The 21,477-nt window shown below is 49.2% G+C and overlaps 1 protein-coding gene across 2 annotated transcripts in view; it reads right to left on the minus strand.

The window, feature by feature from the left end:
* LOC148511669 (protein kinase C theta type-like) overlaps positions 1-21,208 on the minus strand; it is a 55,682-nt gene extending 34,474 nt beyond the window's left edge. Inside the window, exon 1 of one of the 2 annotated variants that reach the window (XM_088482893.1) lies at positions 21,117-21,208. The gene's annotated coding sequence lies outside the window, so the exon portion shown is untranslated. The remainder of the gene's footprint in view (positions 1-21,116) is intronic. The other variant, XM_088482892.1, reaches the window with a different exon arrangement.
* Between the last annotated feature and the right edge of the window lie 269 nt (positions 21,209-21,477).

Below are 21,477 nucleotides of genomic sequence, written 5' to 3' on the forward strand. Positions count from 1 at the left end.
GATTTGTCATTCTGATGCTTTGGAATTTGGTAAATTGTTCAAAAAATCATCAAGTGTGTACGCACCTTAAGAGATGGCTCCTGATTGGCTACCCAGCTATTAACTATCCTGGCTCACTGGAGCCTAATGCATATTATGTAGGGTCAGGGTGTAACTATAATTTTGAAGGAACTCCCAATAATTCTAGAGTCACATCCTTCAGAGGCTGTTTCATTTTATGTTTGTTTGCAGTGCCCAGTTTACATTATAGCATTGTCTGCGCTTTTGACAATACTAACGGTTCCACAGAAATGTATAAAAACTAGGGGTGTGCACCGGCCACTTTTCGTGTTTTGGTTTTGGATCTGGATCTTTCTTCGTGTTTTGGATCTGGATTGGTTTTGCCAAAACCACCCTTCCGTGTTTTGGGTTCTGGGTTTTGTGTTTTGGATCTGTATTTTTTTGAAAAAAAGCATAAAAACAGCTAAAATCACAGAATTTGTAGGTTTTTCTGCTCCTATGCTATTATTAACCTCAATAACCTTAATTTCCACTCATTTCCAGTCTATTCTGAATACCTCAAACCTCACAATAGTGTTTTTATGTCCAAAAGGTTGCACTGAGGTAGCTGGATGACTATGCTAAGCGACACGAGTGGGCGGCACAAACACGTGACCCATCTAGGCGTGAAACTGCAGTGGCAGACAGGATGGCATTGAAAAACTAGGCCCCAAACTGTACATAATGCAAAGAAAAAAAAGAGGTGCAAGATGGAATTGTCCTTGGGCCCTCCCACCCACCCTTATGTTGTATAAACAGGACATGCACACTTTAACAAACCAATCATTTCAGCGCCAGGGTCTGCCACACAACTGTGGCTGAAATGATTGGTTCGTTTGGGCCCCCACAAAACAAGCTGGCAATTTATTTGTCCCTGCACAAACTGGCTCTACGGAGGCAAGATGTCATCCTCATCCTCCTCATCCACCGATTCCTCACCCTCTTCAGTGTGTACATCCTCATCCTCACAGAGTATTAATTCGTCCCTGCTGGAACCACAGGTCCCTCTGTACGTTCTGGAGGCTGGTCTCCCTGGAAGAGTTGATAATTAATTTTATGAACATCATCTTCTCCACATTTTGTGGAAGCAACCTCCTACGCCTTTCGCTGACAAGGTTCCCGGCTGCACTAAACACTCTTTCGGAGTACACACTGGAGGGGGGGCAACTCAGGTAAAATAGAGCCAGTTTGTACAGGGACCTCCAAATTGCTTCTTTTTCCTGCCAGTACAGGTACGGACTGTCTGACATGCCTACTTGGATGCTGTCACCGATGTAATCCTTTAACAGACAGACGCACGCTTGTCGCTGCTGCTTTGAGGATTCAAGTGCGGCTACAGCCCACACAATTCACAAAGACAGAAAAAAATAAAGAATATTTTTATTGTTTGTGGAGCACACTTTGAGGGTTACACCACCCTTTAACAGACAGACGCACGCTTGTCGCGCTGCTTTGAGGATGCAAGTGCGGCTACAGCCCACACAATTCACAAAGACAGAAAAAAGAAGAAGAATATTTTTATTGTTTGTGTAGCACACTTTGAGGGTGTCACCACCCTTTAACAGACAGACGCACGCTTGTCGCTGCTGCTTTAAGGATGCAGGTGCGGCTACAGCCCACACATTTCACAAAGACCGAAAAAAAAAAGAACAATATTTTAATTGTTTGTGTAGCACACTTTGAGGGTGTCACCACCCTTTAACAGACAGACGCACGCTTGTCGCTGCTGCTTTAAGGATGCAGGTGCGGCTACAGCCCACACAATTCACAAAGACAAAAAAGAAGAATATTTTTATTGTTTGTGTAGCACACTTTGAGGGTGTCACCACCCTTTAACAGACAGACGCACGCTTGTCGCTGCTGCTTTGAGGATGCAAGTGCGGCTACAGCCCACACATTTCACAAAGACCAAAAAAAAAAGAACAATATTTTAATTGTTTGTGTAGCACACTTTGAGGGTGTCACCACCCTTTAACAGACAGACGCAAGCTTGTCGCTGCTGCTTTAAGGATGCAGGTGCGGCTACAGCCCACACAATTCACAAAGACAGAAAAAAGAACAATATTTTAATTGTTTGTGTAGCACACTTTGAGGGTGTCACCACCCTTTAACAGACAGACGCACGCTTGTCGCTGCTGCTTTAAGGATGCAGGTGCGGCTACAGCCCACACAATTCACAAAGACAGAAAAAAGAAGAAGAATATTTTTATTGTTTGTGTAGCACACTTTGAGGGTGTCACCACCCTTTAACAGACAGACGCACGCTTGTCGCTGCTGCTTTGAGGATGCAAGTGCGGCTACATCGCACACAAGTCACAAACACATTAAAAAAATAGTTTTTTATTTTTTGGAGCACTTTGAGAGTTGCACCACCCTTTAACAGACAGACGCACGCTTGTCGCTGCTGCTTTAAGGATGCAGGTGCGGCTACAGCCCACACAATTCACAAAGACAGAAAAAAAAAGAACAATATTTTAATTGTTTGTGTAGCACACTTTGAGGGTGTCACCACCCTTTAACAGACAGACGCACGCTTGTCGCTGCTGCTTTGAGGATGCAGGTGGAATCTAGACGGGATTTGGAACCGAGGACACACTACCTCCATCAATTTTCTAAATCCCACTGCACTAATGTCGGATACCGGACGCACGTCTAACACCAACATAGCAGTCAAGGCCTCAGTTATACGTTTTGCTTCAGGATGACTGCTGTCGTACTTCATCCTCATCGCTAGGGACTGTTGGAGGGTCAATTGTTTAGTAAAAGTAGTGATGTTCCTACTTCCTCTCTGGGATGATGAACAACTCCCAGCAGCAGCAACAGCACTAGGAGGAAGTGGTTCTTGATCTTTCCCTATTTTATTTTTATCGGAGAAAGTTTGGTCCTCCATTTATGTTATATTGATATATATACGTGCGGCTAAAGCGCACACAAACACAGAAAATATTTTTTTATTTTTGCTGGAGAGTAGTGCACTTTGTGGGTTACACCACCCTTTAAGAAATGAGCCAGCCAGCTCTTTACTTATGGGACACAGGCGCACGCTTGGCGCTGCTCCTTTGTTGATGCACGTGCAGCCACAGTGCACACAAGTCACAAACACAGAAAATATATATTTTTTTGGTTTGGAGTGTACTTTGGGGGTTACAGAACCCTTTAACGGTCAAGCCTGCCGGCCCTTTACTTATGACACAGGCGCACGCTTGGCACTACTTTGTTGATGCACGTGCGGCTACTGCGCACACAATTCACAAACACAGAAAATAATTTTTTTTTTGGTTTGGACTGGAGAGTACTTTCGGGGGTTACAGCACCCTTTAACGGTCTAGCCAGCCGGCCCTTTACTTATGACACAGGCGCACGCTTGGCACTACTTTGTTGATGCACGTGCGGCTACTGCGCACACAATTCACAAACACAGAAAATAATTTTTTTTTTGGTTTGGACTGGAGTGTACTTTGGGGTTTACAGCACCCTTTAACGGTCAAGCCAGCCGGCCCTTTACTTATGACACAGGCGCACGCTTGGCACTACTTTGTTGATGCACATGCGGCTACTGCGCACACAATTCACAAACACAGAAAATAATTTTTTTTTTGGTTTGGACTGGAGTGTACTTTGGGGGTTACAGCACCCTTAATGGTCAAGCCAGCTGGCCCTTTACTTATGACACAGGCGCACGCTTGGCACTACTTTGTTGATGCACGTGCGGCTACTGCGCACACAATTCACAAACACAGAAAATAATTTTTTTTTTGGTTTGGACTGGAGTGTACTTTCGGGGGTTACAGCACCCTTAACGGTCAAGCCAGTCGGCCCTTTACTTATGACACAGGCGCACGCTTGGCACTACTTTGTTGATGCACGTGCGGCTACTGCGCACACAATTCACAAACACAGAAAATTATTTTTTTTTTGGTTTGGACTGGAGTGTACTTTGGGGGTTACAGCACCCTTTAACGGTCAAGCCAGCCGGCCCTTTACTTATGACACAGGCGCACGCTTGGCACTACTTTGTTGATGCACATGCGGCTACTGCGCACACAATTCACAAACACAGAAAATAATTTTTTTTTTGGTTGGGACTGGAGTGTACTTTCGGGGGTTACAGCACCCTTAACGGTCAAGCCAGCCGGCCCTTTACTTATGACACAGGCGCACGCTTGGCACTACTTTGTTGATGCACGTGCGGCTACTGCGCACACAATTCACAAACACAGAAAATAATTTTTTTTTTGGTTTGGACTGGAGTGTACTTTCGGGGGTTACAGCACCCTTAACGGTCAAGCCAGCTGGCCCTTTACTTATGACACAGGCGCACGCTTGGCACTACTTTGTTGATGCACGTGCGGCTACTGCGCACACAATTCACAAACACAGAAAATATATTATTTTTTTAGCACTTGGGGGGAGCACCCCTGATGGACAGAGCACCCCCTGGACAACACTACAGCACCCCTTTAGGACTGGGACACTGCACAGGACTTTGGAGTGGACACAGCCCCTATGGAGAACTGACTGCACAACACAGTCCAGCCAGCCCCTATGGACTTTGAAGTAGTGGACACAGCCCCTATTAACAACAGCAGCACAGCACAACACAGCCAGCCCCTATGGACTTTGAAGTAGTGGACAACAGCAGCACTACACTACACTACACTACACAGCCCTAACTCCCACCCTCCCTCTTCACTGTCCACAGCCGAGTGAGAAAATGGCGCCGACGCGGGTACCTTATATAGGATCCAAAACCCGCGAGACTCGGAAGGCGGGATGATGACGTTTTGCCTCGATTTCAGATCCGAGTCAGGCGGGAAAAGTCGAGCCTGATTCGGATCGGACTCGGATCGGGGGGGCTCGGGGGGGTTCGGATTTCAGAAATCCGAACCCGCTCACCCCTAATAAAAACAAGCAACAAGCTGCCGCTTGTTTGTGCTGGTATACTGTGTGTATATATAATATATATATATATATATATATATATATATACATATACTATACCAGCACAAACAAGCGGCAACACTCGGAGACTTGTATGAAAGTGTCAAAAGCGTATATTTAAAAGTACATATGAAAAATGTGACACCAACGTTTCAGGACTATATCATCCCTTTATCAAGCCTTGACAAAGGGACGATATAGTCCCGAAGCGCTGGTAATGTCTCTATTTACTACTCTAGAGTATTATTGTAGCTGGAGCGACTCCCACAAATTATCAGTCCAGGGGTACTGTATCCGCACAGTGCTTTCTGATTTAACCACAATATATATGCAGGAGCTTGTGTTTATGATGCCGATCTCATCTCACTAGTGTAGGCACAATAGCCACAGCGGTCTGCTGTTTTGTCATCCCGCTTTGTCACCGTCGGTGCCGCCGCGTCTGTGTTTTCCTTAGTTCAAAAAGGGATCTCTTGATAGCGGGTGGGTGAATTGGCTCAGATGTGAAAATATATTTCATGCTGTATTTCTGATGATATATATATCTACTGGGATCGGGACTACACAGACCCATCGTAGAGTGATTGCCAGGAAGTGCTGTTTGTGGGTGGTAACGGGGGTGGTCGGCTGAACTCAGGCATGCCAATGCGTTTGAACGCCATTGCAGGGCGTACATAAATTATCCACTATGATGCCCTACACAGCCTGATGCCTGATAGCGTGCGTGGAAGTTAGCACTTTCTGAGTAAGGTCAGGGCTTGTGCAAGTGTGGCTGCGATGGTACACGATTGTACTGATGGTTTCACAGTCTTGCTAAACATTACGGATGTGTGTAAGGTAAAGTGGGCGTCCTTATGTTGTTCTCCAGCGGCATAGCGATCGCAATGGATTACCATACTATCACAGTTGAACTGCGAACTGCAAGTCATGACCATAGAGTATTGTGACTTCAGTGGCACTGGCAGTGCTGCAGTGTTGGCTGATGGTCCCGCCTCCCGCTCCACTCCTCCACCTCCTGTTCCTGTCTGTTTCCGACTCTGGGCACAATCCACTGCTGATGCTCATTGTCTAGTGCAACGTGACAGTGGCTCCAGGACCGAGGCCAGGCAGTAGCAAGGGAAGCAGCTCTGCCTCTGAGGTAAAAGAAGGCTCCCCTTTTATTACCTCTCTATCCCTCCTGCTAGAGTTCCAAGCGTCCCCTCATCCTCCTCCCGCCACTCTGCCCCCCTGGTATTTGTGCCACACACTGCAGGAGCAGCCAGTCTCTGCAGCCCTGGGGAGGGTTCGAGGAACAAATGTGTGTGTCACTCTGTGATGTGCATGCTGGCACCAACAACTGAGGAGCTGTGGGGTGAAGTATATAATCTATACACACACATAATGTGTGTTCCTGAGGAAGGGGTCACTGAACCCGAAACGTAGAATAAAAAGACACCTGTTTTCACCTTTATCAAAGTCTTCGGAGTGCCGCTGATGTGCTGCTGTTAACATTGGGGGAGTGATCTCGGTTTTTTCTGAGAGCACCCGGAGCAAGGTATAGACCCTCATTGTGGTCAGCAGAGTGCCGGGCTTTCAGTGAATTGTGTTTATATATATATATATATATATATGTATGTGTGTGTGTATGTGTATATATAGATACAGTATATGTAACATATATGTGTGTGTGTGTATATATATATATATTAGGTGCTTTCCATGGGGAGCAGATCCAGGCAGTCAGAATCCTGACGTCTCGGTCCCGACTGGGTTAACATACCGACACTTGCTGGTCGGTATGCTAACCTTCTTTCTACCCTAACCCTCCCTCCTTGGTGCCTGAAGCTAATCTCCCCGTAGTGCCTAAACCTAACGCCCCCCTCCCTGCACCCTAAACCCAATCATCCCCCCTTAGTGCCTCAGCCTCCGTCTAGTGCCTAACCATCCCCACCAACCCGCTACTTACCTTAGGCATCATGGCAGATGGGATACTGGCGCCGGTATTGCAAAGCGTCGTCATCACCTCTGCTGGGATAATGAACGCATACCTTTCCATGCACCTATTCACAATTGCACTAAGGTGTGTTCCCACCCCACCCAAAAGGGGAGATGCCAGGATAGGAAAGAGGAGGAGTCATGGTTATTATGATTAAACAGCCACCCCTAAGTGAAAAGTCTAGATCCGCCTCTGTCCCTTGCAGGGACAGAGCTTGCAATAAAGCTCTGTCCCTGTGAATCCCCTCCACCCACTAGTCACGGTATTTCTACTTCAGGGTCCATAGGGTATCCACAGGATACCTTGGGGGTATAGGTGTGACGTCAGTCGCAGGGCACCAAAGAGTTAAGCTTTCAGCCTCCCAGGATGCACTAGGTCCCCCTCCTATACCCCGCCCCCGGGCCAAGGCACCTTAGTTTAGTTTGGTGCCCGGCCGGCGTCGGGTGCACCTGTCGGAGTGGGGGCTAGAAGAGCCCCTGAAGCTTTCTTCAGTGCAGCTGTGGCTGCACATCTGGATGTACAGCATGGACAGTCAGTCCTGACGTCCATGCTGTCTTCCCTACACCCCCGCCGGTACCAGAACGCCGGTACCGATCCGGGGATGCTGGTGAGCATCTGGGGTCACAGCTAGCGGTGACCCCAGATGTTCCGGACCATGTCCGGATCCAAGGGGGACAAAGGTAAGCAGCGGGGTCCCGCGGTGGGTCCCCGCTGGTCACATGGTCCTAAGTCCCCAGGCAGGAGGCTCCCTGGGGACTGGCTGCAGCGTGGAGCCAGGTACTGAACCTGCGCTTTCCACTACCCCCTGGGACAGCGGACCGCAGCAGAGCGGTAGCGCTGCGGCGTCCCAGGGGTTAAATGCATGCCAGGGGAGCGCGCCTTCCCTGTCTCACAGCCGGTGCCTCCCCCGCTGCACACAGCCCTCTCTGCACTGTGCTGACTGGCCCTGTGTCAGCGCTCCTCCCCCAGGCCAGCTTCTCTCTGCTCCTCGGCGGCAATCTTCTCTGCAACGCATGGTGAACGCTGCTGGAAGTCTGGAAGGAAGCATCGTGGTCTGGGTCCCCCCGCATACCTCTCCTCCGCTGTGGCTCAGGTCTGTGTATGCAGCGCTGTGTCCTACCAGGCCCTGTGTCTGTGTAGTTGAGTGATCAGCGCTGTTAGTGCAGGAATTGTTATTTCTCTGCATTGTATGTGACTGTGCTAGCGCTGCCTGTAACATTTCTTCTCTAAACTGTCAGCTTTATTACTGTCCCTGTTCTTTCTGCTAAAGCCCTTGCGGTGCGGTGCTGCAGGGTGGTCTCTCGCCTATTTAATACTTAATTGGTGAGAGAGGTCACATACGTGGTGCCATCATGTCTGAAAGTGATTTTCCCCTCCGGCTACAGTGTACCACGTGCAAAGTACCGTTAGCGGAGGGGGAGGGTAGCGCGGAGGGCCTTTGCCGGCAGTGTTTGTCCATGGCGCGGCCTATTACGGTTACAGCACCGGTACAGGAGCCACCCTGGGCTTGTTTCGCTCAGGCGTTAACAGCTTTAGTGGGCCAGTTAGCTCCGCAGCCCGCGTTTACTCCGATGGGTTTGTCCCAGCAGTCTGTGGTGTCGTCACCCATGCAGGGGTTCCCACGACAATTGGTGGTACCCCACAGTCTCCCTATTTCCCCGCTCCCGGGTTCTCAGGAGCCAGCGTGGGTTAACTCCCTGACGAGTTCTGTACAGCACTTATCGGATGTGTTGCAAGGGGAGTCTGTGATGCGGCCTCATAAAAGGCCGGTGGCGTCTCTGTCCGCTCCTTATGAGGATGACGAAGGGACGTCTGATGATGGGGAGATTCTGGATCCTTACGATCAGGAACCTCTCCATACTAAGGACGCTGATGCTAAGTCCAAAGTATATATTCCTGGACTTATTCGGGCGGTCCGCACAGCCTTGGTGATTGAGGACGAAGTTCCCCCAGCGGCTAAATCTAAGTATGCCTTTTTCAAAGATGTGAAGGGCGATGCCACAGTCTTTCCTCTTTCGGGTCAGTTGGTGGACCATTTAGAGGAGGCATGGAAACAACCTGGCAAAAGATACCAGCCGCAGAGACGCCTGGCGGTGGCTTATCCGTTCGCGGATAATTATTTTGCTAAGTGGGAATCCCCTCCACAGGTGGATTCTCACGTGACCCGTCTTGTCCGTAGTGCCACATTGCCGATGCCATCCATGTCCTCCCTTAAGGATGCTACGGACCGCAAGGTAGAAATCTGCCTGAAGTCCGCTTATTCCCTTGCAGGGGGGGCAGCATGGCCGGCTATGGCCATTTGCTGGGTTGCCAGAGCGATGGAGCGCTGGGCGGATTCATTAGAGGCTTCTTTTGAATCCGACTGTCCGGCCGAACAGGCGGAGTTGATTGGCAATCTCCATGATTCGGCCACCTACATCAACGAGGCGGCTCTAGACATTAGTACTCTGGTGTCTAGAATTTCTTCAGCAGCGGTAGCTGCTCGTCGCACCTTGTGGCTGCGATCCTGGAAGGCGGACGCAGATTCCAAGAAAGGTCTGGAAGCGTTGCCGTTTACCGGAGAAGTTCTCTTCGGTCCGGATCTGGATAAGATTGTGGCCACGCTGGCGGCAGCCAAATCTGCTTGTCTTCCGTCGGCCGCTGCTCCTTCTGGTTCTGGACCATCGTCCTTTCGGTCATCTAGGGCCCAGGGCAGGCCCAAACCACAGTCGTTTCCTCGACAGGCTGGCCCTAAGAAATCGGTCAAGCCCCGGAAACAGGCATGGAGTACCAGACGTCCGGCCCCCAAGCCAGATGACAAGCCTGCGGCCTGACGGTCCGGGTCTCCCCTTGGGGGATCCCAGGGTGGGAGGCCGCCTGCTGCAGTTCTCCCGGTGTTGGTCGTTCACTACGACAGACACTTGGGTTCTGGAGGTGGTCTCCCACGGGTACGCCCTCTCCTTCCGGCACGGACCCCCGGCTCGATTCTTCACCACGGGTCTACCATCAGACCGGAACAAGGCTACGGAGCTGCGGAAGGTATTGCACACTATGCTCCAGGCTGGAGTTATAGTGTCTGTTCCATTCTCCCAGAGGGGCCAGGGTTTCTATTCAAATCTATTTTTGGTACAGAAACCCAATGGGTCATATCGTCCGATTCTCAACCTCAAAGCACTCAACAAGTCTTTGCGGGTCCCGAAGTTTCGGATGGAGACCCTACGGTCCATCATTCTGGCGCTGGAACCTGGGGACTACATGGTGTCATTGGACATACAGGACGCTTACCTGCATGTCCCTATTCTTTTGCGCCATCAAGAGTTCCTTCGGTTTGCAATCCGCAGCGACCACTTCCAGTTTCGGGCATTACCTTTTGGCCTGGCGACAGCACCACGTGTTTTCCCCAAGGTGATGGCGGTCATGGCGGCTTCTCTGCGGCTGCAGGGAGTCCGCATGTTGCCGTACTTGGACGACCTGTTATTGGTGGCAGGATCTCCAGAGCTCCTGTTACACCACTTGTACCTGACCATTGCACTGCTGCAACGGCACGGCTGGCTAATCAACGGGCAGAAGTCCACTCTAATCCCGTCTCGGAGGATTCTGCATCTTGGAGCCTTATTGGACTCGGGACAGCAAAGGATCTTCGTGACGGAGGACAAGATCTCTGCTTTACAGTCAAAGGTGCGCAGTTGTCTGCACAGCCGCCGGGTGTCCTTACACTCGGCGATGAGGTTACTGGGCTCCATGGTGTCGGTGTCCGACATGGTGGAATACGCCCAGTTTCACTCCAGACCTCTGCAGCACCTGTCCAAATGGAACGGGCTGCCTCAGTCTCTGAAGTTCCAGACGATTGTGCTCACCCCGGAGGTTCGCCTGTCCCTTGCGTGGTGGTTTAAGACGACCCACCTCAACAAGGGACGTCCGTTCTGGGTTCCAAATTGGGTCCTGTTGACAACGGACGCCAATCTTCGGGGCTGGGGAGCAGTTTCGGGTCCACACTTGTTCCAGGGCAGGTGGACGCCGACAGAAGCGTATCTTCCAATAAATATCTTGGAACTCCGTGCGGTCTTCAATGCTCTCCTGCAGGCACAGCGGTTTCTCCAGGGTCACCCGGTGCAGGTCCAGTCGGACAACGCTACCACCGTGGCCTACATAAACAGGCAAGGAGGAACTCGCAGTCGGGCGGCTCTCGTAGAGGTCTCTCGGATCCTGGTTTGGGCGGAGCGCAGTCTTCCAGCCATATCAGCGGTCTTCATCCCGGGAGTGCTAAATTGGGAGGCGGACTTTCTAAGTCGCCAGGACGTTCATCCAGGGGAATGGTCCCTGCACCCGGATGTTTTTCAACTACTGGTGGACAGGTGGGCTCTTCCAGAAATCGACCTCATGGCGTCCCGGCACAACAACAAGTTGCCGGTGTACGGGTCTCGCACAAGAGACGAAGGGGCGTCTCTGGTGGATGCTCTGTCCGTCCGGTGGACGTTCAGGTTCGCATACCTGTTCCCTCCGGTCTCCCTTCTTCCACGGGTAATCCGGAAATTCATACAGGAAGGAGGGACGCTCCTGTTGATAGCTCCCGCGTGGCCCAGACGGCACTGGTTCTCAGACCTTCAGGGTCTGTCCGTGGACAGTCCTCTGCGGTTGCCGCTACGACCGGACCTTCTGTCTCAGGGTCCTTGTCTTCACCCGGACCTGACTCGGCTGTCTTTGACGGCGTGGCTGTTGAGACGGCCATGCTGAGGTCCCGGGGGTTTTCCAGCTCTGTGGTGAGTACCATGTTACGAGCTCAGAAACCGTCTTCCGCAAGGATATACCATCGCGTGTGGCATACGTTCTTCCAGTGGTGTCGACCGAGAGGTTATGCACCGCGGGAGTTTCGTCTGTCTCGGATTCTCGCCTTCCTGCAAGCAGGACTAGATCATGGGCTTCGCCTTGCTTCTTTGAAGGTACAGTTTTCGGCCCTATCTGTCTGGTTTCACCGTAGGATTGCTACAATCCCGGATGTGCGCACCTTTATGCAAGGTGTTCTCCGTATTCAGCCGCCCTTTGTTCCACCTGTGGCGCCTTGGGATTTGGCTGTGGTCCTGAGGGCTCTCCAAGGACCACCGTTTGAACCACTGGGCTCAGTGGATATTAAATGGCTAACAGCTAAGACTGTTTTCCTTCTGGCCATTGCTTCGGCCAGACGTGTTTCTGAGTTAGGGGCTCTTTCTTGTAGACCCCCTTTCTTGGTTTTTCATGGGAACAGGGCAGTGCTCCGCACTCGGCCCGAGTTTCTTCCCAAAGTTGTTTCCCAGTTTCATTTTAACGAGGAAATAGTTGTTCCGGCCTTTACCTCACCGGGTCTTTCCGTGGGTGAGGCCTCTTTGGATGTTGTGCGGGCCTTAAGGACTTATGTTGACCGCACTTCTTCGTTTAGGAAGTCGGACGCTTTGTTTGTCCTCTCTGGCTTCCGTAAAAAGGGTTGGCCTGCTTCAAAGCAAACTTTGGCAGCCTGGATCCGTATGGCTATTTCTGAAGCTTATCTTCATGAAGGCCTACCGGTCCCTCCTTCTCTGAAGGCTCATTCCACTAGGTCTGTGGGTCCTTCGTGGGCAGCTCGACGTGGTGCCTCGGCAGTTCAGATCTGCAAGGCTGCTACGTGGTCTTCTGTCCATACCTTCGTGAGGTATTACAGGTTTTGACACCTTCGCCTCTCAGGATGCTTCCTTCGGGCGGCGGATTCTCCTTTCTGCACAGGAGCGTCCCCACCCTTAAAGGATACTGCTTTGGGACATCCCCAAGGTATCCTGTGGATACCCTATGGACCCTGAAGTAGAAAATATGAGATATGGTAAGAACTTACCCTTGTTATCTCTATTTCTACGAAGTCCATAGGGTTCCACAGGACTCCCGCCCTGTCGCACCTGTGCTGCAAATGGGCTTTGCTCTGGTCACCGGTTTTCCGTCTCCCTCTGGTGAGAATGTGATTCTTGTATGTGTCCAGATCTTTGTTCTCTCTCTTCCTTCTCCTCCTCCGGCCTATGGCTTGGTAACTAACTGAGGTGCCTTGGCCCGGGGGCGGGGTATAGGAGGGGGACCTAGTGCATCCTGGGAGGCTGAAAGCTTAACTCTTTGGTGCCCTGCGACTGACGTCACGCCTATACCCCCAAGGTATCCTGTGGAACCCTATGGACTTCGTAGAAATAGAGATAACAAGGGTAAGTTCTTACCATATCTCATATTTTTTGCAAAAAATACCGTGACAAAGTGCCCGCGCATGCGCCGACCAGCCACAGCTGCTACCCCCCGTTATGCTAAGCCCGTCCCCGGCTCTAAGCCCTGCCCACTGCAATCTTGGACCCCCCGCGACCCCCCTCCCTTAATTACACTTACCTGCATGATCCGGGCCTACGGCGATGTCTTCCATGTCCTCCGGTCAGGTGATATCCCATACTGGGACCCGATCACCTGATGACCAGGCCGCAGTGCAATATGGGAGACCACACAGCTGATCACTGGGGCCAGCTCCCGCCTCTGCTCTGCCTTTAAGAGCACAGCAGGTGTCCGGAATTCGGGGTAGACCCTAGATAACGCCACCTCCAGATGGCGTTATTATCACAGGGCCTCCCTAGGTATTTTTTTCACAATGTATTTTTAGTTACTACCAGGCAGATCACATTTCCCATTACAGTTATGGGAAATGCAATCTGCTTACTAAAAATAAGTGATACTTAGGGGTTGGAGTAGAATTTTACAAATTCTACTCCAATTGCCCTATAGTAACTGTAGGGCAAACTAAAAAAAATGTGAAAAGGGTGTCAAAACACCCTATTTTACTTTATTTTAGTAAAAATAATGTTAATAAATAGAGCCCTAAGAGAGGCCTGACAGTGTGGATCTGGAAACCCCTTCTCATGTATGGGTAACAAACTGCATAATAAACCACAGAGTAAACTAACTCCTGAGTCTTTTCTAATACTTTTACTGCCAAAGATTTTGCAACCGCGGAAGTCCCGGTGGCTGAATAGCCCGATGCCAGAAACCTAAAAGATGAAGATGCCGAAAGGGGTGGTAAGTATGCCTATCTTTAGTCCCGGGTCGGGATTCTGATTGCTTTCTATGGTGCATATGCAGTCAGCAATTGCTTTCTATGGTACATGTGCAGCCAGTGATTGCTTTCTATGGTGCATATGCAGTCAGCAATTGCTTTCTATGGTACATGTGCAGCCAGTGATTGCTTTCTATGGTGCATATGCAGCCAGTGATTGCTTTCTATGGTACATGTGCAGTCAGTGATTGCTTTCTATGGTACATGTGCAGTCAGTGATTGCTTTCTATGGTGCATGTGCAGCCAGCGTTTGCTTTCTATGGTGCATGCGCAGCCAGTAATTGCTTTCTATGATGCATGCGCAGCCAGTGATTGCTTTCTGTGGTGCATGCGCAGCCAGTAATTGCTTTCTATGATGCATGTGCAGCCAGTGATTGCTTTCTATGGTATATGTGCAGTTAGTGATTGCTTTCTATGGTGCATGTGCAGCCAGTGATTGCTTTCTATGGTGCATGTGCAGCCAGCGTTTGCTTTCTATGGTGCATGTGCAGCCAGCGTTTGCTTTTTTATGGTGCATGCGCAGCCAGTAATTGCTTTCTATGATGCATGCGCAGCCAGTGATTGCTTTCTATGGTGCATGCGCAGCCAGTAATTGCTTTCTATGGTGCATGTGCAGCCAGTGATTGCTTTCTATGGTGCATGTGCAGCCAGTGATTGCTTTCTATGGTGCATGTGCGGCCAGCAATTGCTTTCTATTGTATATGTGCAGTCAGTGATTGCTTTCTATGGTGCATGTGCAGCCAATGATTGCTTTCTATGGTACATGTGCAGCCAGTGATTGCTTTCTATGGTGCATGTGCAGCCAATGATTGCTTTCTATGGTGCATTGATTGCTTTCTATGGTGCATGCGCAGCCAGTGATTGCTTTCTATGATGCATGCGCAGCCAGTAATTGCTTTCTATGGTACATGTGCAGCCAGTGATTGTGTTTTGTGGTGCATGCGCAGCCAGTGATTGTTTTCTATGGTGCATGTGCAGCCAGTGATTGCTTTCTATGGTACATGTGCAGCCAGTGATTGCTTTCTATGGTGCATGTGCAGCTAGTGATTGCTTTTTATGGTGCATGTGCAGTCAGCAATTGCTTTCTATGGTGCATGTGCAGTCAGTGATTGTTTTTATGGTGCATGTGCAGCCAGTGATTGCTTTCTATGGTGCATATGCAGCCAGTGATTGCTTTCTATGGTACATGTGCAGCCAGTGATTGCTTTCTATGGTACATGTGCAGTCAGTGATTGCTTTCTATGGTGCATGTGCAGCCAGTAATTGCTTTCTATGGAGCATGTGCAGTCAGTGATTGCTTTCTATGGTACATGTGCAGCCAGCGTTTGCATTCTATGGTGCATGTGCAGCCAGCGTTTGCTTTCTATGGTGCATGCGCAGCCAGTAATTGCTTTCTATGATGCATGCGCAGCCAGTGATTGCTTTCTATGGTGCATGCGCAGCCAGTAATTGCTTTCTATGATGCATGTGCAGCCAGTGATTGCTTTCTATGGTATATGTGCAGTTAGTGATTGCTTTCTATGGTGCATGTGCAGCCAGTGATTGCTTTCTATGGTGCATGTGCAGCCAGCGTTTGCTTTCTATGGTGCATGTGCAGCCAGCGTTTGCTTTTTTATGGTGCATGCGCAGCCAGTAATTGCTTTCTATGATGCATGCGCAGCCAGTGATTGCTTTCTATGGTGCATGCGCAGCCAGTAATTGCTTTCTATGGTGCATGTGCAGCCAGTGATTGCTTTCTATGGTGCATGTGCAGCCAGTGATTGCTTTCTATGGTGCATGTGCGGCCAGCAATTGCTTTCTATTGTATATGTGCAGTCAGTGATTGCTTTCTATGGTGCATGTGCAGCCAATGATTGCTTTCTATGGTACATGTGCAGCCAGTGATTGCTTTCTATGGTGCATGTGCAGCCAATGATTGCTTTCTATGGTGCATGCGCAGCCAGTGATTGCTTTCTATGATGCATGCGCAGCCAGTAATTGCTTTCTATGGTACATGTGCAGCCAGTGATTGTGTTTTGTGGTGCATGCGCAGCCAGTGATTGTTTTCTATGGTGCATGTGCAGCCAGTGATTGCTTTCTATGGTACATGTGCAGCCAGTGATTGCTTTCTATGGTGCATGTGCAGCTAGTGATTGCTTTTTATGGTGCATGTGCAGTCAGCAATTGCTTTCTATGGTGCATGTGCAGTCAGTTATTGTTTTTATGGTGCATGTGCAGCCAGTAATTGCTTTCTATGGTGCATGTGCAGCCAGTGATTGCTTTCTATGGTGCATGTGCAGCCAGCGTTTGCTTTCTATGGTGCATGCGCAGCCAGTAATTGCTTTCTATGGTGCATGTGCAGCTAGTGATTGCTTTTTATGGTGCATGTGCAGTCAGCAATTGCTTTCCATGGCGCATGCGCAGCCAGTGATTGCTTTCTATGGTGCATGTGCAGTCAGTGATTGCTTTTTATGGTGCATGCGCAGCCAGTAATTGCTTTCTATGGTGCATGTGCAGCCAGTAATTGCTTTCTATGGAGCATGTGCAGTCAGTGATTGCTTTCTATGGTACATGTGCAGCCAGCGTTTGCATTCTATGGTGCATGTGCAGCCAGCGTTTGCTTTCTATGGTGCATGCGCAGCCAGTAATTGCTTTCTATGATGCATGCGCAGCCAGTGATTGCTTTCTATGGTGCATGCGCAGCCAGTAATTGCTTTCTATGATGCATTTGCAGCCAGTGATTGCTTTCTATGGTATATGTGCAGTTAGTGATTGCTTTCTATGGTGCATGTGCAGCCAGTGATTGCTTTCTATGGTGCATGTGCAGCCAGCGTTTGCTTTCTATGGTGCATGTGCAGCCAGCGTTTGCTTTTTTATGGTGCATGCGCAGCCAGTAATTGCTTTCTATGATGCATGCGCAGCCAGTGATTGCTTTCTATGGTGCATGCGCAGCCAGTAATTGCTTTCTATGGTGCATGTGCAGCCAGTGATTGCTTTCTATGGTGCATGTGCAGCCAGTGATTGCTTTCTATGGTGCATGTGCGGCCAGCAATTGCTTTCTATTGTATATGTGCAGTCAGTGATTGCTTTCTATGGTGCATGTGCAGCCAATGATTGCTTTCTATGGTACATGTGCAGCCAGTGATTGCTTTCTATGGTGCATGTGCAGCCAATGATTGCTTTCTATGGTGCATTGATTGCTTTCTATGGTGCATGCGCAGCCAGTGATTGCTTTCTATGATGCATGCGCAGCCAGTAATTGCTTTCTATGGTACATGTGCAGCCAGTGATTGTGTTTTGTGGTGCATGCGCAGCCAGTGATTGTTTTCTATGGTGCATGTGCAGCCAGTGATTGCTTTCTATGGTACATGTGCAGCCAGTGATTGCTTTCTATGGTGCATGTGCAGCTAGTGATTGCTTTTTATGGTGCATGTGCAGTCAGCAATTGCTTTCTATGGTGCATGTGCAGTCAGTGATTGTTTTTATGGTGCATGTGCAGCCAGTAATTGCTTTCTATGGTGCATGTGCAGCCAGTGATTGCTTTCTATGGTGCATGTGCAGCCAGCGTTTGCTTTCTATGGTGCATGCGCAGCCAGTAATTGCTTTCTATGGTGCATGTGCAGCTAGTGATTGCTTTTTATGGTGCATGTGCAGTCAGCAATTGCTTTCCATGGCGCATGCGCAGCCAGTGATTGCTTTCTATGGTGCATGTGCAGTCAGTGATTGCTTTTTATGGTGCATGCGCAGCCAGTAATTGCTTTCTATGGTGCATGTGCAGCCAGTGATTGCTTTCTATGGTGCATGTGTAGTTAGTGATTGCTTTCTATGGTGCATGTGCAGCCAGTGATTGCTTTCTATGGTGCATGTGCAGCCAGTGATTGCTTTCTATGGTGCATGTGCAGTCAGTGATTGCTTTCTATGGTGCATGTGCAATCAGTGATTGCTTTCTATAGTGCATGCGCAGCCAGTGATTGCTTTCTATGGTGCATGCGCAGCCAGTGATTGCTTTCTATGGTGCATGCGCAGCCAGTGATTGCTTTCTATGGTGCATGTGCAGCCAGTGATTGTGTTCTGTGGTGCATGTGCAGCCAGTGATTGCTTTCTATGGTACATGCGCAGCCAGTGATTGCTTTCTATAGTACATGCGCAGCCAGTGATTGCTTTCTATGGTACATGTGCAGTCAGTGATTGCTTTCTATGGTACATGCGCAGCCAGAAATTGCTTTCTATGGTGCATGTGCAGCCAGTGATTGTTTTCTATGGTGCATGTGCAGTCAGTGATTGTTTTCTATGGTGCATGTGCAGCCAGTGATTGCTTTCTATGGTACATGTGCAGCCAGTGATTGCTTTCTATGGTGCATGCGCAGCTAGTGATTGCTTTCTATGGTGCATGCGCAGCCAATGAATGCTTTCTATAATACATGCGCAGCCAGTGATTGCTTTGTTTGGTGCATGTGCAGCCAGTGATTGTGTTTTGTGGTGCATGCGCAGCCAGTGATTGTTTTCTATGGTGCATGTGCAGCCAGTGATTGCTTTCTATGGTACATGTGCAGCCAGTGATTGCTTTCTATGGTACATGTGCAGCCAGTGATTGCTTTCTATGGTGCATGTGCAGCTAGTGATTGCTTTTTATGGTGCATGTGCAGTCAGCAATTGCTTTCTATGGTCTATGTGCAGTCAGTGATTGCTTTTTATGGTGCATGCGCAGCCAGTAATTGCTTTCTATGGTGCATGTGCAGCCAGTGATTGCTTTCTATGGTGTATGTGCAGCCAGCGTTTGCTTTCTATGGTGCATGCGCAGCCAGTAATTGCTTTCTATGATGCATGTGCAGCCAGTGATTGCTTTCTATGATACATGTGCAGCCAGTGATTGCTTTCTATGGTGCATGTGCAACCAGCGTTTGCTTTCTGTGGTGCATGTGCGGCCAGTGATTGCTTTCTATGGTGCATGTGTAGTTAGTGATTGCTTTCTATGGTGCATGTGCGGCCAACAATTGCTTTCTATTGTATATGTGCAGTCAGTGATTGCTTTCTATGGTGCATGTGCAGCCAGTGATTGCTTTCTATGGTGCATGTGCAGTCAGTGATTGCTTTCTATGGTGCATGTGCAGTCAGTGATTGCTTTCTATAGTGCATGCGCAGCTAGTGATTGCTTTCTATGGTGCATGTGCAGCCAGTGATTGCTTTCTATGGTGCATGCGCAGCCAGTGATTGCTTTCTATGGTGCATGTGCAGCCAGTGATTGTGTTCTGTGGTGCATGTGCAGCCAGTGATTGCTTTCTATGGTACATGCGCAGCCAGTGATTGCTTTCTATGGTGCATGTGCAGCCAGTGATTGCTTTCTATGGTGCATGTGCAGTCAGTGATTGCTTTCTATGGCGTATGTGCAGTCAGTGATTTCTTTCTGTGGTGCATGTGCGGCCAGTGATTGCTTTCTATGGTGCATGTGCGGCCAGCAATTGCTTTCTATTGTATATGTGCAGTCAGTGATTGCTTTCTATGGAGCATGCGCAGTCAGTGATTGCTTTCTATGGTGCATGTGCAGTCAGTGATTGCTTTCTATTGTGCATGTGCAGCCAGTGATTGCTTTCTATGGTGCATGTGCAGCCAGTGATTGCTTTCTATGGTGCATGCACAGCCAGTGATTGCTTTCTATGGTGCATGTGCAGCCAGTGATTGCTCTATGGTGCATGTGCAGCCAGTGATTGCTTTCTATGGTGCATGTGCAGCCAGTAATTGCTTTCTATGGTGTATGCGCAGTCAGTGATTTCTTTCTATGGTGCATGTGCAGCCAGTGATTGCTTTCTATGGTACATGTGCAGCCAGTGATTGCTTTCTATGGTGCATGCGCAGCCATTGATTGCTTTCTATGGTGCATGTGCAGCCAGTGATTGCTTTCTATGGTGCATGTGCAGCCAGTGATTGCTTTCTATGGTGCATGTGCAGCCAGTAATTGCTTTCTATGGTGTATGCGCAGTCAGTGATTTCTTTCTATGGTGCATGTGCAGCCAGTGATTGCTTTCTATGGTGCATGTGCAGCCAGCATTTGCTTTCTATGGTACATGCATAGTTTGCAGATATCCACATTTCCACATGCATCAGAATCAGCCCCTATGTGTCTATCTTTAGATTTTTCTACCTCTCTGTAAACTGCTCACTAATTAAACCCCAACTGCACCACAGAGCACAATGAAGTGACTCTGCCACCATCCCAGCACTATACCTGTTAAATATGGTTCGATCAAACAAAGGCCCTGATTCAGAGCCGAACGCTCTGACCAGAGCGCTCACTCTGAATCAGGGCCCACCTCCATAATTATGAAGCGTCCTCCTGGACGCTCGTATAGCTGTGGGTCACCACCCACAGCATATACGAGCGTGCAGGATGTTGGTCGCGATGGTCTTGACCATCGCGACCATCGCCACTGCGAGCCGAAGCCTGCGGTTGAGTTTCTCAACCGCAAGACCCAGAGTGATTTTGGCTCTATCAGAGCCAAAATCACTCCCACTGACATCACTAGTGATCTCAGTGGGGCCGGCTTCTGACGGTAGGCGTTCCCTTGGGAACGCCTCCGTCTGGGAGGCACGCCCCCGGCACGCCCACCAAAGGGGGCGTGCTGTCAATCAACATCGACAGCACGCCCCCTTTGATCAGACACGAGTGAAGGAAAGTCCTTCGCTCGTCACATCTCGCGCATGCGCACGACGGAGCTCCCTCCGTCGTGCGCATGCGCAGTGCACACCATCGACCCACTTGCGAGCGGACAGCCGCTCGCGAGTGGGTCTGAATCAGGCCCAAAGTTCCAATGAAGTTTCATTCTCCCCCAAATAAATCTATTGACAACCAGCCTATTAGATATTTAGCTCAGCCGATTGCATGTACATAAGCTTCAATCCAGAAGCCCTCCAATCCAACCCCAAAAGCCTCACATTTATACTTCACAACACATTAACAACACAAATATTCATAAGTAAACATGAGGATTTCCACATGAGGAATATCATTACATGGAATGTTTATGCAAAATCAAAACTGACAGATTGAATGAAATTGTGCTGCAGTTTTGCTCATTTCTAATAGCATCCAAACTCCCCTGTGACTATTGGAACTTCATTGCTTACCTTTCCAAAACTACCCTGGCCTAACTGGTGGTAAAATGTAAGTCTCTGGATGGTTTCAGAGGCTCTATGGCAGGATGACTGAGCACTGCTGGTTCCTGATAGAGAGAAAAGGTGAGATAAAAAAACATCAACATCTGCCATATATTATAGATCATTAACTGAGGGTCTTATTACAGCAAAGACCACATAAAGACCTGGACATCCAAGTGACATGAAGATTTTTATTCCTGTATCCTACTACCTACTGAGTGCCAAGTGCAGTAATAATATTAATTAATACTATCCATAGTAATAATATACACGTATGAATGCATAGAGATATAAACAGGGGCTGGCTGGCAACTTTTAGCCTGGGGGGCAA

Source organism: Taudactylus pleione, unplaced genomic scaffold (assembly GCF_031769625.1).
Source record: "Taudactylus pleione unplaced genomic scaffold, aTauple2 ptg000296l, whole genome shotgun sequence".
In the NCBI taxonomy this organism is placed as follows: Eukaryota; Metazoa; Chordata; class Amphibia; order Anura; family Myobatrachidae; genus Taudactylus; species Taudactylus pleione.